The 21,201-nt window shown below is 34.4% G+C and overlaps 1 protein-coding gene across 2 annotated transcripts in view; it reads right to left on the bottom strand.

The window, feature by feature from the left end:
- The window catches only part of LOC113496917 (protein artichoke-like), an 81,637-nt gene that overhangs the window by 54,262 nt on the left and 6,174 nt on the right, over nt 1-21,201 (bottom strand). The window contains exon 1 of one of the 2 annotated variants that reach the window (XM_026876309.1): nt 13,980-14,918. The exons of the other annotated variant lie outside the window; for it this stretch is intronic. The gene's annotated coding sequence lies outside the window, so the exon portion shown is untranslated. Of the gene's footprint in view, nt 1-13,979; nt 14,919-21,201 lie in introns of those variants that run through there. 2 annotated transcript variants of the gene reach the window in all.

The raw sequence follows: 21,201 nt of genomic DNA, 5'->3' as shown, positions 1-21,201 counted from the left end.
AAGATTAATTCACATGCCAATATCGGAGATACAAGCAAGTTCAATTGAAACTGGAATCTTAGTGGTTGTTGGTTTCGATAAGTGATGTTGTTTATAGACTGAAAAGATTCGGAAAGATAAAGTTAATGATTCCAAGCTTTAAAACACGAAACTGTTTATTTACTTATTTTATAAAATAACTGAAGTTCACAGTTCAATAAAACATACACATCAAAAGATATGAGATCTTAAAATGTCTAAATTCACGTGGTTAAAAAACTTTACCCTATATGACCCACTGTCTAAACTAAACGTTAACTTTACTTCCAATAACTTTCTACGACAAAATATATCTCAATTCTCAATTACTAAGACATAATAAAAGCATTTTAATATAATAACAACATTGGCCATTTACAACGTGTAATTAACACTGAGGAAAATATTTCCGTCGAAAACAAACAAAAATTTTATAAATATCAAAAAGTAATGCCCGCGCCTCTAGCCAGCGTCTAAATAAATGATACCCTATTATTTTTCTTTAAGCAATAATTGCCTTTGGCTGAACTTTACTCTCAACTCTGGTATGTTTAGGTAACGCTGACTAATAAAATTATACGTTGTCTGAAAAGTTTCCGAAGCAATCAACATATTAAGAAAATACGATTAAATTAAAACAATAATGTGAACTTTACTTTAGATATTTCTTGAAAACCACTCACACTTACCTAAGTTTGATTTCGGGACGCGACGAGATTTCACTAACATTGTAAGCACATGCATAAAACTACATATTCACTCTTAAAGCTAATTCAAGAGGTGTACTTTAGGTACTTACTCATTAAAAAAAAAACAAATGGAAATCAATTCGAAACAATTCAATACAAAAACTCGCCTTATACGTGACATACAAGCTGCCAACATTCATAAACAAAGCATGTATATAACCTTCATGTGTATAAACTCGGTTATTAATTAATAGTTACTTAATTACTGCCCGTTGGTACCAATTACATTAAACTGTCGTTTGTTAGCAAATTTTGATAACATTTATTTTGTTGTTATGTAAACCCGTATTAATATCTAGTACCCACTTGATGTGTGTTTAATGTTAATAAAGTTTGCTCACCGATTTGTATTCTGTGTTCAAATACTGCTTACCTGTGAAACAAAATAATATATTAGATACTCATTTGTTTTTAAGATTCAAATAAAGAACGTTGAAAGTAACAAACAGTTAAATTTTTAAATTCAAATACAGAATATTTTAAAGAGAGAACTATGACTAGCGGCAATCTGAACTAGTTCCATGTTTGAATAAAAACGACTCAGCTCTGCTTAGAACGAGATTGACGGACTTTGGTCGATTTTGCACGAGCAGGCCCGAATACTTTAATCCGAAGTTGATGACTTCCTGCTTTTGTTCCTAGAAAGGGGATATAATCGCTAAAAGCTTTGAATAATATTTGTTTCTAAATATTCTAAAAATGCTACAGCTTTTGCAATTCCTTGTTGTCATAAAAAAATGAGTGAAAGATTTTTTAACGAATGAATAAAAAAGTCTGTTTTAAAACCAGGTTTTAATGACTAAGAAACCCCGAGTAAGTATAATAACCATTTTGATTGTGAAATATGTATCATAAATCTGTGGCCTAATTCGAAATAAAATTCATACGTCGACTCATGCAAGCGGTTATTTTGTAATACTATATGTACAGAACCCTGCATCACACATGTGTCAGACATCTAATCCTACTCAGCTACCGGCAGACAGATGCCTTCTGTCAAAACTGATCTTTTTGAGGCCATGAAGTAGAATTTATTAAATTAATCAAACATAGTATTTTTAAAACAGAAGTTGTGTATAGTAAATCCGTTTCTAACAAACTGTAGGTACTTAGAAGTTTAATTTCGAACGAAGTTGAAATAAATTGAATTTAAAAAATATTGCATAAAAGTGGAAGCAAATTATGAGAAAAATCTTTCTTTAAAATCCGTGTTCTTATTTTAAATTATAAAATGTCAACGGCTCTACAATTGTTCAAGTTTGTTTTTCATTTGTTTTGAGTCAGAATTGCTTCAAAAGCACGCGTGGCGCCATACGGAACTGACAAAATTAAAGACGTGCGCGCGGTATTGTGGTCCCGTACATATTACTAGCGAGAGGTTGGCATTTTACGTGGACAAATTTAAGTGCGCGGAGCAAAATATTTTTAGGTGGATTTAATATTAAGAGAGCATATTATACATCTGCGAATAAGGAATTTCGAATTGTTGACGTAGCAATACATAAAAACCTTTTTCCTTTTGAAGTCGATTAAAAATAAGTAAGTACTTCTAAAATCAGCTTGTCACTCGGATTAAGGAAAATAATTCCGGACGCTAACGAGCCTTCCTACCCTTAGTTAATGGATATATTATTCTTTAATCCCCGTATCGGTATTAGATAACCTTGGCATTATTACAGCTTGGGATTCAGTTTTCCCCGAAGCACTTACAAATATCATAAACGAAATGTAAATATTTCATGCTATTACGTAAATTGATGGAATTTATGAACAGTTCTCGTTTGAGTAGTTTGAATATTTTTGCCTCTATTTGCCTTGAAAACATGTCGAGGAAATCTAATTTATTACTTTTATACATAATATTATAAGGTATCAAACTAAAAGTTTGATTATTTAATATTACATAGTACACTACAAATTGCGATATCTAGGTGTTTGATATGTTAACCTAGCAACTAAACTCTTGCCTCAATCTCATCTGATTCGCATACAAAAAGTTACACAAACCAGAACAAGAATCTACTTAAATTATTTTCAATTTGTATCGGCCGCAAAAACTCATGTCTTTGTATTCATAATCCAATTACTTCAGCATTCGAAGAACAGTTAACACCAGCCCCATAGCATAAAACGTTCGATTATTGCAGTCCGCCCTACTTGCTGTTCTATAAATAACTGGCCGACAATAACGAACAACCTTCTTAGAAAGTTTTTTTTATTATGAATTTGTATTTTTTTTATTTGTCATAAAGTCCACAAAAGAGTTCGTAATAAAATGTCAAATGCTCTGACTGAAAATAGAATTGATTTCTTCCGATTCTTAATTTAAAATTGTCAAGATTGCTAAAAATTGTTTTGCAAAAGCAGTTGGATTGAGCTTTAGTGTTAGTATATATATTTTTAAAAGGACTTAAAAGAAAAAGCACGTACAAGCAACATTATGTTCTTTTCCCACGGGGTGGAAACAGAAAACGCGGCCCGCCTAAATTTAAAGTGCAAAAAGAGGTTTTAGGATTAGATACCTACTTGGATGATTTTCTGTCGTTTTATATTGCAATTTGAAGGCTTAGTAAAAAGAAATGATGGAAGATAGTAGATATCACTTCGAGTAATCAAATTATATACATATATTGCGATTATACCTCCAGAACTTTTGGAAATACTAAAACACGACTCTACATATTGAAATACATACCTTGAAGGCGTTAATTGTTAGAAAACGTTCCTTTTCACTTAATTTAACGAATAAACCAACACATATAAACTCGTTCGTGTGACTAGTGTAACTAGTTAGTATATCCGGCTATCCAGTATATCCGGCGATCGGAAGAGGCGAATTCTAGCCGGATATTGAATATTGATCGTACGCCCTTAACCCAGACGTATCGGCGGTCGTTACCGGCCCTCAGGGACGGTAAAGGGATATTCGACGATTTCGGCGATTATTCAATTGTACGGTAAGAATACAATAATAGAAAAACGCGCGGTTAATAATAAAGCCATTGTTTGCTTGTTATAACGTATCGCTTTAACGTTTTTTCTTATCATCGTGACGTATTTTGAATTCATTGATTGATACTAACTGACATTAAAAAGTTAATAAGGTAATAATAATAAATAATAAATGCGGACAACATCACATACATTGTTCTGAACCCAAAGTAAGTTGCCAAAGCACTTGTGTTATGGAATTCAGATACAACGAAGGTACCACAAACACCCAGACCCGAGACAATGTAGAAATGTGATTTTTACATTGACCCGACCGGGGATCGAACCCGGGAGCTCAGAGCTAGCGACACCTTGTAACCGGTGCGTACACTACTCGACCACGGAGGTCGTCTCGAATTGAAAAGTTTATATTACTACGGACGCTTTTTTTGTTCGTCAAGTTGAAAACGGGTTATTCGTTATTCAAATTAAGAATCCATAGAATTAACGTACTTTCCCCGTGATTTAATCCACATTCGTTTCGTTTTTGTTTAAAAGAAATAAATTCAGAGCTACATTAATTACTTCCTTTTCATCAACAGATTTGAATCAGTACCGAATTTCTTTATTAAAAACATAATCATATTTTCGTCGAAAACTCGGATTTTCATTCATGAAGCTGAAAAATAGCAGCTTTGTGTTGTAATAAAAACGTAAATAATTAACTAAGGATATAATAGGTAATGAGGTCGAAAATTTCAAATGAATTTTGCAGTAAAATGTTGGTATAGACCCAAGAGGATTCCGGCTTACCTTGCCTTGTCTATAATTACAACTAGCTAACGTATTCACATGCATACGTACCTCTCCTAACCCATAATTACATTCGTACACCGCGTAATATGAACCCACATAAGCTACTAATTCCACTAAATTAGTACTTATGTGCATGGTAATGAGGTATCTTATCCTTTGCATGATTATTTATAGATTTACCAGCTAGTGTTCTAGGTAGACCCTGGGCTTTTAGACTGATGGAACTTGATAAACAAGAGTCCAGACTGGTGTGACTGCTTGTTACATGAGTTATATCGGATGGACAGATAAATGAGTCCCATTTGTGTCCGACCATAGACTGGTTTGTATACTGATAAGCTGAAACTAGGCTATACCAGTTTTTACACAAAAGTGATGAATAAAATAAGTGTCGCAAATAATTATTTATCCATAAATAGCATTACGCCTGACTCTACAATTGACTAAATTGTATTCGTACTAATCTAAGCTTCCCTGTTTTCCTGTTTGAATTATTGATTTAATAAATGATAGCTATATAACATAAATCTAAGTATAAAGTTAGTCCCCGTGCAATCCGTTACCTGTTTTATAAGCTTGGTTTGAACCTTGACTCTATAATCATATAAAAAAATATTGAAATAAATATCTTCAAACTGCTGAGTGATGTGAACATTAACAGCAATCAACAACCACATTCATACATAAAAAGAGTTCTAAATGAATAGACATCCACCCACGGCTACTACTGGCCACTGCTGGCCACTCACCGCCCATCGACTCCTACGTCAATAGATGCCAGGAGTCGATAGGCCATTTTTAGGTCGATTTTTATTACGAAAATCAATAAAATCGACAAAACGGTGTCCGGTAACCATCAACGATGCAAAATACCGACTTTTACGAGATAGATGTTATCGCTCATATTTTTACGATGTAACTTGAAACTAATCAGTGATCCTTATTTTTTTATTTATGATAGGTACTTTATGATTGTAGAGTCAGTAAAGTTATGACACGAAAAGTTATGTAGAAAAGTGTTTAAATCTGTCATCCGAACCATTATTTAAAATTACGTAACAGTGCTGGTATTACTATACAGCCTCTAAAAGAAATCTCTGGGAAAATAAATTACACCTTCCCTCGATCCAAATTGGTCTAATAAATATAGTCTAATTCTACTTAACACTTTAGAGGTCTCAAATATTCTTACAACCTCTAAGGTTTCCATTTTATCCACGGTAACGTACCAAATCCTGCTTTTATAAATCTCAAACGAGCTTCAAACACGTTGCTTACAATTTTACCCCGTAAAACTAAATAAACTATTAAAGTACAGCAGGCCGTAAGTACAGGCCACATCGGCCTAGCCTAGACCTAAGTATAACTTATTCATGCCGTTTCTGTATGCCCCGTATGAACGTGAGTTGTGTGCAAATGATATAATTTAGGTACGACAACTTCGCGTACTTTCGTGTTACCGTACCGCGTTCCGTTGTTTTTTATGCGATAAATACTTTATTTGAGGGTTAGGGATGTAAAAGTGTGTGTTTTTGGGGTTAAGTGTATAATATCAATAATTTTGTTGGTACTTATGTAGCTATGAATGAGACTCTACATTCTGCTTTTAAAGTTTATTTTTATTGTATACGCTACATGATTTGTAAAAATTGGCCTTTTAACTATTCCAAACTTATATTCCCAGGGTTATAGTAATCAATTACCACAACTTTCTCCTAAAACATTTTCAAAAACACATACATAATTAACTCTAACTTAATTAACCGCTACGCATTTTAAATCAAGAAAAACTAGTTCGTTCTACTAAAAGGAGCCAAATTACATGGGTCTTTTGAGATCGACTTGGCAGATTGGGGGGAAACTTTCGACCGACTATAGAAGTGCGGAGTGTAGACACTTCTGAAAACTCTAATGCGCGGCTGATAACTTTCAGCTGTAGTCAATTATTAAGACTCGAGCATTTACAAGCAGCGACTACGTTTAGTAAGTAATACTGGATTGTCGGTATTAAAACGAGATGTATTTAATGCCAGATTGATCCTGTTACCTGAGATTTTCGACCAATGTTACTGAACAATTTTAGAATAATTTGTCATAGTTCAAACTAGATACAGTTTATGTAATAGCCATTAATAGAAATAAAAGCTATTAGTAGTTTGCTATGCTGTGAGTAAATTATTTTGTGTACAAGCTAACTGAACAACATACATAATTAGACACAAATAGTTAAATGTACAATAAAGTGGCAAACAAATGAATTCAACACATTGTTGAATTCGTTTGTCGAACACATCATAGTACACTTTATCACTGTTGTAATAACTTCTCGCATATCCATGAATACCGTAATCCCATATCAGAAGCTAACCCCTTTGACCCACAAAAACAAATAAAAAACAATATTATTACTTTAAAACACGTGCTTTAAATGTAAAATACCAAGTGTTGGACCCCGACACGGAACTCGAAAAGTAAAATGTTTATGAATGTACGAAGAAAGTTTGTACATTGGGGAACTTTTAAAGCTCTCTCTAGAACGTGGATAACACGGGAACTGCGTTACCAACCACTCGACGCCCGATAATGGAATAAAATTGTGAACTTTCACGCCGCATTAATTCACTACGGTAAGAATAATCGCGGGAGTCAATAAACTTTGACCTTACCTTGTAATAGTTTGCTATTAAACCTTGTGAAGTCATTCATGTAGCTTACCTTACCGATTATTCGATTGAGAGTAATCAAATTACTTTAGTGCTTCTGACAAGTTCTTAATTCAAAAAGTAGAATGATAAAATAGTTTTGTTCAGTTCTCAATTCGTGATAATCTCATTGGAATGCTAAGGCAACCCAACATTTAAATCAATCTTCTCGTATTACAATTTTTATGCCTCAAACATCATACCCTGGTTTGATTTAAAGCCCATAATAATATACAAATACATCATAGATTATAAATTTCCATCGGAATCTGATACTTCCGTGCCACCGTTAAGCGTACTTCTGTTTAAAAATATACTATTAGACGTCAAACCCTGTAATTTTCTTTACAAAAATTACGTAGGTATATAAAAATTATCCATGGACCGGGGATCGCCGCGGGCGTAGTCTAATAGCGTTCAAAACAGAAACAAAAATGGCGGTTATGAATAGTTCCCAATTAATCGTAATAATTGGTAGTGAATGTCTATGTATTGGGATGTAGAGCTATTTATTTTAACAGCACCTGGTACCGGGGCAGGTACTAAGATCTTAAAGGCATACTACTCGCATTGTATAAACGAGCCGCAACTAGCAGCGATGTAAAGCGCCATCACACTTACACACTGCCGAAACTCTTGTTTGAAGACCTTATAGTACACGGGCACAGGTTACGTTCAGAAAACCCATTCTTTTCATAAATGGACGAGTACGCTGCGTCGCTCGCTTAAAACTTTATACGTAATGTGATTGTGGTAAGTATTTTAAATCCCTTCGAAAATGGTGCGTTTCGTTTAAAAAACGTAAGACTAAAATGTTACTAAGTAGTTTTAATAAGGTTATTACTGTTTCATTTTGTTGTAATTAATGTATTTTATATGAGAAGCAATAAATCTAATACCGGGCCTACTACTCGTAATATCCTACAATCAGTATCTAAGTCGCAGCGTTTATAAGTTTCGTAAATGAAACATTAATAAATTAACATACTTTGATGTAAATCTGACCGCAATAAAACTGACGAATGCGATTAATAGCCTCAGATACACATAAAAAAACTCAGTGGATCCAAATAAAACATTTTCAACAGGGCGGTCCCGGATGCCTTCAAACATATCTAAAAGCAAGACTTGCACTTGTTAAAACGAGACATCGCTATATAGTGTGTATTGGCGGCTCGCTTCCACGACTGTATCAGTTTTAATTCAAGATGTGATAGTAGGACCACAGATCAATTTTCTGTTTACAATCCAATACCATCAAAGCAACCGTCCGATGTACTAATTGACCGTAATAGTGCATCTATAAACCAAACTTTTTCTTTTTATTCGTTTACTACAGACGGATTTACGGCCAGACATTTAACATGCGAGTTTTTGTAATAAGAGTTAATTAGAAAGAAGGTTCGTTCATAATTATTTAAATTGAAACTCTTTCGTTTATTTTCCTGTCGTAATATTTATAGTTTTATTTTTAACTAGCTGTTGCCCGCGACTTTGTCTGCGTGATTTTCAAGATGTGAAAAACTATGAAGTGTAATAATAACGATCATCGCAAAAGTGTAATGCAAAATTCAAAATGAAACACTTTTTTTTCACTTTTCTTTTAAGCTTGACTTTTTATTTCTAAATTATAATGAATCTTGAGCGGCCCAAAGACTATCAAATGTTTGAATCAAACACATTTCATCGTTTACGATACTATCCTGGTGTCAAATATTTCACAGCTGTTTTAATGACTTTTTCTTATTTAATCCCAAAAAGAGGGGTTTAAAACTTTGACATATGTGCCTGCCTGTCTGTCTATCTGTGACATCATACTATTCTATTATAACTATTTTAATTTAAACGTGAATTATGTGCGAGTGTTCGTTTAAACATGTTTGACAAATCGAGTCGTTTAAAAATGGGGGGGGGGGGTGCAAGTAGGAAAAAATAACAGACAAAACTGAAACAAAAATGTTTTACTTTCGAGGGTTTTCCATTTTCCAATTGGGTGGGTTATGATTTTCGAGCACGTCTGTTCTTTGGCCCGCCTACACCTGAAATTGCTAGGCAGATTATGACAGTGATTATGAGGTATCATAAAGTTATTATTGTACTGTAACCAAAGAGGTAAACCAGAACCATATTACTGAGGCCCTGGTGTCCGTTCGTCTGTCTGTCATCTGGCTGTTTCTCAGGAACAGTGATAGCCAGACAGTTGTTATTTTCACACACGATGTTTTCTGACGCTATAAAGAAGATGTCAAATTATTTTTGTGGACGGAGCTGGTGAAGTGACAGTTGGGCTCGGTAACTTTGGATTTTACATAGTGCCATAAGATATAAGATTTTGCAAAATTGCGCCCAGATAAACGGTTTCCTGAAACACGTTTTGTTTGATTGTCCTCTTAATATTAAAACTGATCTTCCTCAGAAACATTTGGAATATTTCCAAAATAAAAAAGTTGGTAAACGTGTTATCTTGGACCCCTGGTGTTTTGGTCATGATTTGAAAAAAATATCAGACACCCCTTTTTTTAAATTGACAATGACAAAAATCTAAAGTATACGATATGTGTCATTTGTGATGTTACGACAAAGCAAAAATATGAACATAAAAGTGACTTCATGCGCATGAGTTCTATTTACTGTACCAATTTACAAAGAAAAATTACGTATTTTATTCGTTAACCTACCAGACGATCATTGAAGTAAAATACCGTTATCCCTACTGCATAAATGGAACTTAAATAAAGACTACATGAGGTGGGTTATGAGGTTACGCTGTCGATACCGACAGCCAAAATGAATTTTCAGACATTGTATGACGAATGTAAGTGAAGTGCTGCAGCTACACGCTATTATCAGCCTTATTGGGGAAATTTCCAAAAATATGTTCCTAATCCTCGTCAGCTTAGCTGTGGGATCTCAGAAACTCATTCAGTCTCGTTCCTTCCCCTGTTTTTACAAGGCTACGAAAGAAGAAAATTTTAAATAAGTAGAGATTACAATAAATTTCTCAGTTTCTCTAATGGCGGATGTAGACCGATCAAATCGTTAAAATATTGAAAAATCCCAGGTATCAATAGACACGTAATGTCAAAAACTGTCTAGCGTACGCTCTTATTCATTGATAGCTTTGTTCTTATAGATCTTTCACATTGCATACCTATTATGCAGCTTTTATGCAAGTTCAGGGCTTTTTTATCCGAAATACTTTTGGCCTATGTAATGTTGCAAATTTAAGAAAACATTATTTCATTGTTTGAAAGGCTTTTTTTGTTTGAAAGTTTATATTTTTGTTGCTAGTTGTTACAGATGAACCAAGGTAATAATTAACTGTGTCGTTTAGTAATTTATTGTTATGCATAATTATAGATGAGATCAATGTGAACTACATGCAACTTTGGGTTGAGTGTCACTACAAATGTTTTGATCTTAAAGTAGCATCGCCAACATTACCGAGCTAAAAACATAGGTACCTATCGTAAATAAATACAAAATCATATTACGGCATTCCACATTTGAACTTGAGTAATTTTAGTACATCAACAAAAATAAAAATAATTTAAGTTCCTTTCTTTCAAGAATGTACTGATTACGGTAACAATTGCATAAAAAAAACGTATTAGTTTATGTTTCTTTTATTTTACTTGTGAGATAGTTGCGGTAGGCCTATATCAGACTTGAAAGAGAATAAAATGACTAATTTTATGAAAATGATTTATTTTCGAAAAATCCTATTATTGCTCTGCCAAAAGTCTTAAGATAAATACCGTGATGTTTTTTGTGTAAATTGATAACCGTGCTGCCTACTACTCAATGGGGTGAAAATACACCTCATAATTGTATTACACGATGTTACGGGTGACTCCAAAAAATTAAAACTTTACTGCTCATGCCCCCTGCATAGTAGCGTTATGGTTTTTGTATATTTGTTGTATCATGTGTACGATAAGGTTCATGCAAAATTCGAACGAAATATATTCAGTAGTTCATGAGATAATTTGATATTTGTTTATAGAAATAAAAGGCTCCTGCTCACCCCCTGTACCGAAAAGCGAGATAATAAGTAAAAAGTATGTTGACCGGACCTCTTGTTGATATTCTCTGAAAATTTGAATCAAATCTATCCAGTACTTTCCGAGATCTTTCCGGACATACATACAGACAAACAGACAAACAGACAAACAGACAAAAATTCTAAAAATCATATTTTCGGCATCGGAATCGTTCGTAGACCACCCTGCAGTTATTCTTTTTTAAAAATATTCAATGTACAGTTTTCACTTTTCTACAATTTTATTATATGTATAGATGTTATTTTCATATCGTAAAGTATCGAGTGAAAATTATGCTATTACAGTTCATTAGTTTAAGTGAGTTTTGTGATTGTGACCTACTTTAAATTGCAGTAATTAGAGTCCTAGGTATAGTAATATGCTTATCACGGTATTGCCTCGAAAAATTACTAGTGCGCATTGAAAAAAAGCTCACGTTTTCTAACTTTTTTTTCGAACTTTTTCCCTTTTTGATCGCTTATGCGTATGACGTATGTCAATGATTTTTTTAGTGCAAAAGTTTTCAGATTTACCTCAAAGCTATTAATGAAGCGTAAAACACTTGAAACTGTTACCGGCTTGAAGTAGTTCGTTACTTGTTTGTGTTACTATTTACATTGCGACATACGTATTACACTGTCGGAATAGTTGCAGAATAAAGTTGGTAATGGATTATAAATATGTGTTCTCTCATTTAGGACTTATACAATTAGCTCAACAGAAGTAGTCTTTAAGATTGATTTGATGAATATAATATTTGGTCCCAAACATACTTATATGTTGTATGTCTGTACTTATTCTTTACTGAAAAATATCTTAGTAACATAAATACAGTTGGAAACTCTCATCATTTTTTATTCGACTTATTTATAATAATCCAGAAAATATATTCTGGAAGGAACCCATTTGATTATGACCGCAAGGGGAGACTTGCATCAACATAAACTTATATTTTATAGAACATTTTCTGAACAGTTTGCTGTGGGTCCAGATAGAATCGTTGGCATAAAAATAAACCCACAACAAATTGTACAGTAATATTGTTATGTTTGAAAATATTTTTTCGCTAAAAATATAAAATATAAATTTGTACTATTTTTTTTAAAGACTACTTAAACTCTCTTTTTAATAACATATTCTTACGACTGTATTTTTTTTTTTGTAATTAATAAGAATCTAATTTGCCATACCAGAAAAAAAAAGCAAATCAAACTCTGAAATTAAAAAAAAAACAATCCACAAGAGCAAACACTAACAATAGATACTCAAACAAGTATTTATTCAAACGCAGAACTCGTTGAATAGAGAACGCGATCGAAAAACCACATACGAATTCTTAAGTAGTAGAGGGTTTAAACACTGTGTAAAACTCTAATCCGTTAGCCATCTAACTATCTAAGCTCAAAGCACACGGAATATTTCAGGCAACTAACGTTTGCAAAGTGAAAATTCCACGGACGAACCACCTGACTCGCTCACTGACCGAGCCTCGATGTTGAACATGTTCAAGATTCGCCATTAAACAAATATAACCATAGGGCTCCCTTTGAGCAAGCATTAGCCTCTTTTGAAGCGAAATTCCGACTATTACGAACCATTTAATATCACGTTTACATCCGCTTTTTACGAACATTTTTCAGTTCGAGCGAACTTTAACTAAACATTTTCTATTAAAGATAGCTAACAGTATAGTCCAACAAAGTGAAACTTGTAATGTTTTACAATTTCAACGATAAAAGCTCACTTTACAAAGTTTAAAATTGAGTATTCTATCAAGTTGGTATCAAAGATTTCAATGAAAACAATATCCCTAACTATTGGAGTCTAAGAGCTCGACTCTAACATTATCGAATCATGTAAATAGATGGAATTTAATAATTCAAAATAACAAGACTAAGATGTCATGATAAAATGAAATATATAGTTTAAGATACCTCTTATCAAAGACAATAACTCATTAATATGTGATGTCTGGACTACTTAGTGGGATGTTGAAAATGTCCGTAGCATTTCTTATCTTAGAATATGAATTGAGTTGTTATTAATGATATTGCTTATTAGAATGTTCCAAACGAGGTTGGTACGAGTATAAACAGAACTATTTTATACGTTACAACTGGCCACTAACTGTCTTTATTCTATCGTATATTTGACGCTAATATTTCCGTGTTTACGAATGCATTGTGAATGCAATATTTATGAGACAAACTCTGTTATCATTTGAAGTTAATTGGTTTTTGTTAGTCAAATTCTTGTCTGTTAGAGCAGTATCATAAGTTACGGGAAATAATAAATGTGTTGCGTTCAAAGCTTTTAATTAAGTTTAAATTTAAGATACATTTTTTAAAAGCTTGTTGACTTTTATGTTTACCAACGGTGATGACATGTATTGGCTTTACTTTATTAACTTTAAGAGTAACTTTCTCGATTATAAGCTTTAGAAAATACTTGTTATAGTTTTTGGTCGTTTCATATGGCATTGCCTTGCTTAAATCCAACCCATAACAAATATTACGAGACTTGTAACTTTTCATTCTCCACTTTGTAGTCTTTCATTTTAAATTATTAGAATACCTAATAAATACTATCCTTACTTTTACGTAACTGTTATAGCGACGACCAAGTATAATTACTATCGAATCATATAATTACAGCCTGCAGTTGCCTAGAAAGGGGTAAGCCGTATAATTAAAAAATGAATAGTAAATTATTTCCCATACCTTTATATCCCAGTAATAAAATGAGTTTTCAATAAATGTCCATTCACGTTAAAGATGCCAGCAATTATTAAATAAATATACAGTCACTGAAAACCGGCGGTAATTGTCCACAGGGTAGCACAGGACACGATCCAATCCAGTTCTAGGCACACAACACACCAATAATGCTCTATTAATTAATTTCAATTTATGTTAATTACGGAATCGGGTACGATGCGATAGCGAGAGGGAAGACGGGGACGCGTGCGCTCAGATCGCGCGCTAAGCGTGGACTGCCGGCTGGCGGCTAGAGGCATTTCTAAATATACACCCCCCGAACGTTTCCCGCGCACCCTATGGGCGCAACGCGTGTACCATGCAATTTTCTATAAATTTTCGCATAAGCTCCGAAGCCGCGCTGTCAAAAGCTGTTTTTACTGAATCTCCGCAGCCCCAAAGTAGGGTCGCGTGTTTTAATTGAATTAAAATTACTTAATACGGCTTTTTTCGGATTGAATTTAAAGTAAATATGTACATGTTTTTTGCTTTACATTGAAAATGGCTTCGTATTCGATTTTACACAGAAATTGTCATTTAATTTTATTGGAACCGCTTTTGGGAAATCAGTTAATATTAAAGGCATTTTGTATGACAAATTACCCGCGTTAAGCTTTAAATTATGGTAATGATTGTTAATTTGATACTGGCAAATTGCTACATTATTCCAACTAATATTAGGGCCCGGAACGCTACGCCGTTTTTCGTAGACGCTTCGTAGATTCTTTTCGCGAATTCCCAAACGTCGTTAGTTAGAAGTTGTTCGTTGACTCTAATTCTTAGAAAAGAATTCAAATCGACGAAGATCAGTTCTTTTCAAACTGAGTGAATGCTTTCTTCAAATACATGTGACATCAAACTTTTAATTGGTAAAAAAAAATGTTGTGTGAAAGCTTTTTCAATTTAAATAATAGCAGAATGTTTTGATATTTGTTTTACGTAGCGAACGTAGCATATTATTATTTTTTGTTAGTTTAACTTTACGTCTCTGATATTTGCACACTCGGCACAAATTGTGACGAGTTTCGTTCTGTCATCGGCAAAACTGTTGGTTTTTCTATCGTACGGCAGTAGTATTTTATTACTCTGCCTGTTTCATGCGTGTACAGTCGCGAGCGAAATGTGAGCGAAACGCGGTGTTTGCCAATACTTTGTGTTCTATAAAAGTCTGAACATTTAATCATTCAAACAGGTATTTTACTTTGGTTAGAGTAACACCATTGCTGTGTTATTTAGATAGACTTTTTGTTACCTATAATTTTGTCCATTAACCAACACTATATTCCTGAGCAGGTACTATTACCTTAAAGAGTTCATTACTAGTCTTAATTTAAAGTTAATATTTTTATTTCTGATGTATTAGCAGCAAGATCGTAAGTCACACCTGACTACCTGCTAACCCATTGAAGGGTATAACAACAACAAAAAAAGCGGAAAGATATTAAACCCCGTACGTGACAACCTCATTATACGCGCACTATTCCATTTTCAAACGATTAAAAAAGACATAATACATATTTTGACATCTGTCAAATGCAGTTCATAAATAAGTATTAGAAACTCTTTTGTTATTTGTTTCAAGTAACCTCTTTTGTAATTTCTAGCCTTAAGTTTGAGTTAGACTAGCAGATTTGCCTTGTTAAGATGATTTTGCTTAATAGCTTAGACTTAGTGTTCGCCTTGTTTTCTTTTCGACTTCTCTTCGACTCTCTAGAGTTGTGACTTAAGCAAACTTTAGTTGAGTTGAAAGGCTTAAGTCATCAGTTTTAGTAGTTCAATATTAGACGTAAGACGAAAGGAGAAAAGTGAAATTTAACTTAGTAGATAACAATATTTCTTGATATAAAAAATAGATTCCTTTATTTATCGAATTCATTTATCAACTTAATTTTGAAACCTAACGTTGGAGGTATGCCACTTACATCACTTAACTCTGTATGTAAAAAAAATATACAAAACACTACAAGCAAATGCCCGTGCATATTTAGTAACAAAATAAATACATTAAGAAATATATTAGATTCTTTCAAACCGAACAGATAACCATTATAAGGCAGGTGATGACAAAACGTGGATCGTAAAGCGCGACCCTTATTATCATTCTTTTTCTTTACCCACAAAGCTGCATCTTCGCTCAGGTAAACAATATATTAAATATCAAACTACCGTGAACTACGTTATTTAAGTGACTACTGTGCCTCCTACAACAATGAAAATGTTGGAGTGCCTGAAAAGGCTTTTTTTAGTTCTATGTATAATTATTAGTTAGAAATGTTCGATGCTATAAATATCTTGTACATATTAAACTTAGAGATTTCCATAATTGGCATTATGGTCTTAAACGATGGTTTACTTACGCGAATTTAAGCTGGTGTCAGATGACTCCGGTTGGGACCGAAACTAGTGGGGCATTCCTGACAAATACACGTAAGTTAACCATTGTATCATTTAATTATGAATCATCCTCACGAAATTTACAATAAAACTAGCTGACCAGCAAACGTTACGTTTCGCCGAATATTTATTTTTCTAGTTTTAGGTATTTTTAATGCCACATTATAAAAAAAATAAAAACAAACAATTTCGTCGAAAAAATAAAATATTTTTTTTAGTATGAGCAACCCTTATCACTTGGGTATGAAAAATAGATGTTGTTCTATTCTCAGACCTACCCAATCTGTATACAAAATTTCATAAAAATCGGTCGAACCGTTTCGGAGGAGTACGGTTACTAACATCGTGACACGGGAATTTTATATATTAGAAGAATCATTATGTTATATCTAACTTGAATTTTATTTTTTTGTATTCAATGTAATAGCGGTGGTAGAAATATTCAATGAACCATCTAACAAGGTCATACAACAGATACAACCTGGAGATATACGTTCGGACAGAAAGACAGACCGTACCGTACCGTACCCATGCACGGAACTCTAAAAACTGGATTACGAACCTGTAATAATCATGGATATCATCTCGACATCGCACTGACAGATGCATCACTATACATCTATTATTAACTTAGTTGTACTTCACGCTAGGTATTGATTAGTTAGTCTTTTGTATCTGTTTTACTCTTAAAGACAAGTGTTTTATGCAGCTTGACACGTGCCATCATCTGCATGTGCCAGCGGATATCCATACTTGTCTAATAAGAGGCTGGATGAGTACTTAAATACTGTGTAACTAAAAAAATATTAATGTACTTGTGCACAGCTGTTACGGCAATTTTCATGTAAGGTATCAATCGAAGTGGCACGTGACTGTAATTATAGTTGCTACGGAGTTTTTTGTTAACTTTAATAAAATACATATAAAATGTTTGCAATTAAAAAATCTGGTTACGTAGTTTAGCAAACAGAAGTCCAAGTTGAAAGTTAATTTAGTCTTCGCCAATCTTATTGGACTTGGCACGATAAAAAAAACAGCCGCTAAGTATCCTATAACCGGGCATTTTTAGCAGAAAGAAAAAAAAAAGAAAAATTAAGTAAATTTATGAGCAGTAGTTGGAAACAGTTAGATTTTCAATAATCAAGTAAATGATCTCCTCTCTGTAGAGTCAGATCATAATTTTTATTTCATTAGTAGTGGGAGCCCGCGCAGGATATTACTGTAGACCAAAATCCTCTTTTTATTTATTTAATGCAACGCTCTATGCTACTTCCAATTACTCCGAGAATATAAGTCCATAGTTTCATGACGATAGGTTAAGTATTCTTATCGGGAAAGCATAAGAAACAAACTTGTATTCACATTTCTAACATAAGTAGAGGTGTTTGATATGTTGTGATAGGAATTTGACTTTTAAAATATAGAACTGCAATAGACTCTCCCAGCATGATTTTGGTATTTCATAAGATAGTTTGCAATGGAACCTATTCTCAGTTTGTGACTGGAACGAATTGGTTACAATAGTTTATAATCGGGATTAATGGAAGGAGGAATGGAAGGCCGTCGCTTTGAAGTGGGACGATTGTATATAGTTAGTTTAGATAGACCAGTCCACGTTAATATATAAGTACGTATAATGCGTTCTGGGGTAAATGCTATCATGCGAGTGGCGGTATCGTCAAGTAGTGTTATAATAATAATAATAATAATAACATTTATTTCAAGTAACTTTGACTCATAATATACAAAAAAATATCAGTAAACACAAAAACACAAAAACTTGTTAGTAACACTTACACCTATGTTAGTAGTTACATTTTGGGCTTAGATCTGTGTACGCCATAACAGCCCGTGAGAAATGGCACAGCAGCGACCCAAGTACACACAGTCAAGCCTGCTTGCTATCATGTTCAGAATACTGTTGGAGCTGGCCCGCACTCTGCTCACCAGGGATGCGCACCTCTTACGCATTGTTGCATAAAAACAATCTACTTGTGCATCTGCAAACATCCCAGATGCGCTACAAAAGCGAGGCAGCCCCACCAGCACTCTAAACGCATTATTATACTGGACGCGGAGAGCGTTGTATGTTCTTTGCGTATATCCTGCCCACAGGCTACATGTGTAGAAATTAGTGCAGTAAGCTCTAAAGAGGGTGAGCTTGACCTTAAGTGAGCACCGTGCAAACCTGCGAGCTATCATGTTTGCTCGAACTGACAACGCTCTCCGCTCCCGCTCAATGTCTTCATCGTCCTTGAGACTAGGCGTTAACACATGACCAAGATATTTAAATTTGAATACTCTTCTCAATGCTGTTCCGTTGAGTATTAGAGGTGGTATATTATCATGTGTCCTACCCCTAGTCTCAAAAACCATGATCTCAGACTTTTTGCAGTTATACACCAACCCATGGGATTTGGCGTACTCCTCACACAAAGACACAAGTTTCCTCAGGCCACAGATTGACGCACTCAGCAGAACCATGTCGTCTGCGTAACTGATATTATTAACGCAAACCCCGTCTATGAAACAACCGACCCTGGTCCCGCTGAGCTCGCCAATCAGCTCATTCACATACAGGTTGAAGAGCGTAGGCGAACTCAACCCCCCTTGTCTCACCCCGCACTCCAACCTATACGGAAGAGATAAAGCCCCAGCCCATCGAACATTGTTGATCTGGTTCCCATACCAATACTTGAAGATGTTAACTATTTCAGTGGGCATTTTGATATTTTGCAACTTTTTCCACAAGTAGTCGTAGGAAACCATATCAAATGCCCTGGATAGGTCGAGAAAACATGCGTAAACAGATGTCGCGCGCTGCGTGTAGTATTTTACAGCATGCTTAAGACCCAAAATTGCACTCTCTGTGGACAATCCTGCACGAAATCCGAATTGATTGTCATACAGACATAAATATTTATTTAACTGAGTATTAAGCATGCTGTCCAATACCTTCGAGATTACAGTGGCTAAGGAGATGGGCCTGTAGTTATCCTTATCTGCTAGATCTCCAGTCTTATTTTTCACAATAGGAACTACTACTGTTCGCATCATATCACTCGGTAAGTAACTATGTCCTACACATATATTGTATAACATTGAGAGGACTCTAGACATGTGAGCGCCTGCATATCGCAAGTGCTCGATGCTGAGCCCGTCATGACCCGGAGACTTACCTCGCGACATACATCTTATTGTCTTTTCAACATCTTTAGACTTAAATGTTACTCCAATTTTCATGCCGGGCTCAACATCGAGCACCGACCTTGATGGTCCTAATGGCGAGGAAACAAAGAACCTTTCTTTAAAAAGGTTAGCTATGTGTTCTGGTTCACTCACACCGCCAACGCTCACAGGTATTGGCGGCCTAACCTTAAGTTTGTTAGTGTGTTTCCAGAAACCACGAAAATCATTTTTAGAATGATGTGAAGCCAGAATATCCATTCTTATTTGGTTCACATTATTTTGACACCATTTTAACCTAGATTTAAAAACTCTTCTGGCTTCACACATCTCACTATAGGCATGTCCAGATGTAGGCTTACCGTAGTCAACCCACAGTAAAAACTTTTTCCTGGCCTCACTGTGAGCCTCGGCGACATGTTTGTTCCAGCCCACACGGAGTTATGCGACACCTTTAAAAATGATAGAGCTAGTTGATTCAGGTAGACATTAGAACATTCTATTTCTTCGATTGGATTCGATTTGATCCTTCTTCTACCTCACAGTTTAACAAGCATACCACTACGCTATCACTAGGTGTAAAAAACTCGATCTTTCGATAAAAATATAATTATTATAAAATAAACCCTCTTTTCTCATTTCCCTAGTTCAGGTTCTTTAAGTATTGCGTGTCTACGTTTTAATAACGCGGTGTTAATTTGTAGGCCTTATAATTGGTATGGGGGTAGAAATTATAATACTAGTCCGACCTACAAAATAGCCTACCTACAGTGTAATATAGTTAATTTTATGCCCGGGTGATGACCCTTCGGGTTATACCGTGGGTCCGGTTAAATAAACAGTGTTCCCTAACCAGTGACTCCACTGAGACAGAACTAAAAAGTCTAGCAAGTTTTAATTAAAAATGAGTCATTTTATTTTATTTATCCAGTTGTAGACATTGTTGGTGTTATTCTGAGTGTGTTATTATTGAAATAATTGGTATCGTAAAAACAACGTAAAAATCAACAATTTTTAAATATTTTTTACTAATAACACGTTTAATGTGTTACATAATAAAATAATTATGGTTTTATAGAATGACTTTTTTATTGTTTTCATTCAGGATGTAATGGAGTTTCCTGCCGATTTTTCTTATCGAATTCGAATTGCTACTAACGTTTTGAAGAATCTGAACCATTCAATTATGGTTCCATAACTGTCAATAAATACTGAACTTTACGAATAGAATACCTACAAATTATTATATTGCGAATATTGACAGCGCTGTCCGAGTGCTGAAAGTTGCCTAGTGTGGTACTTTATTCCCATCACAAGTTATTTATTGCGGTTCTCGTATACTAACATGACTAACCATGAAAGTTTGGCCCAAAAACTGATTCCACAGGTACGTTACGAACAGGACCGGCACCGACCAACTTTGGAATACTCTCTCGCCCAAAATTTGCTTGTCCATAATTAAATGTTCGTTTTTTCATAGTTGATCAAAAGCCAGTTTATTATTGAATTTAATTTTGTAATAGACTTACCTGTTTACGGTTAAATGTGTCTAGATTTCACAGTATTAGCTTTTACCTATATTTATAAATAATAAAAGTATAAAAGA

This window comes from Trichoplusia ni, chromosome 8 (assembly GCF_003590095.1).
Source record: "Trichoplusia ni isolate ovarian cell line Hi5 chromosome 8, tn1, whole genome shotgun sequence".
Lineage (NCBI taxonomy): Eukaryota > Metazoa > Arthropoda > Insecta > Lepidoptera > Noctuidae > Trichoplusia > Trichoplusia ni.
Note: the sequence above shows the minus strand (reverse complement) of the source record. Positions and strands in the feature narration are given on the sequence as shown.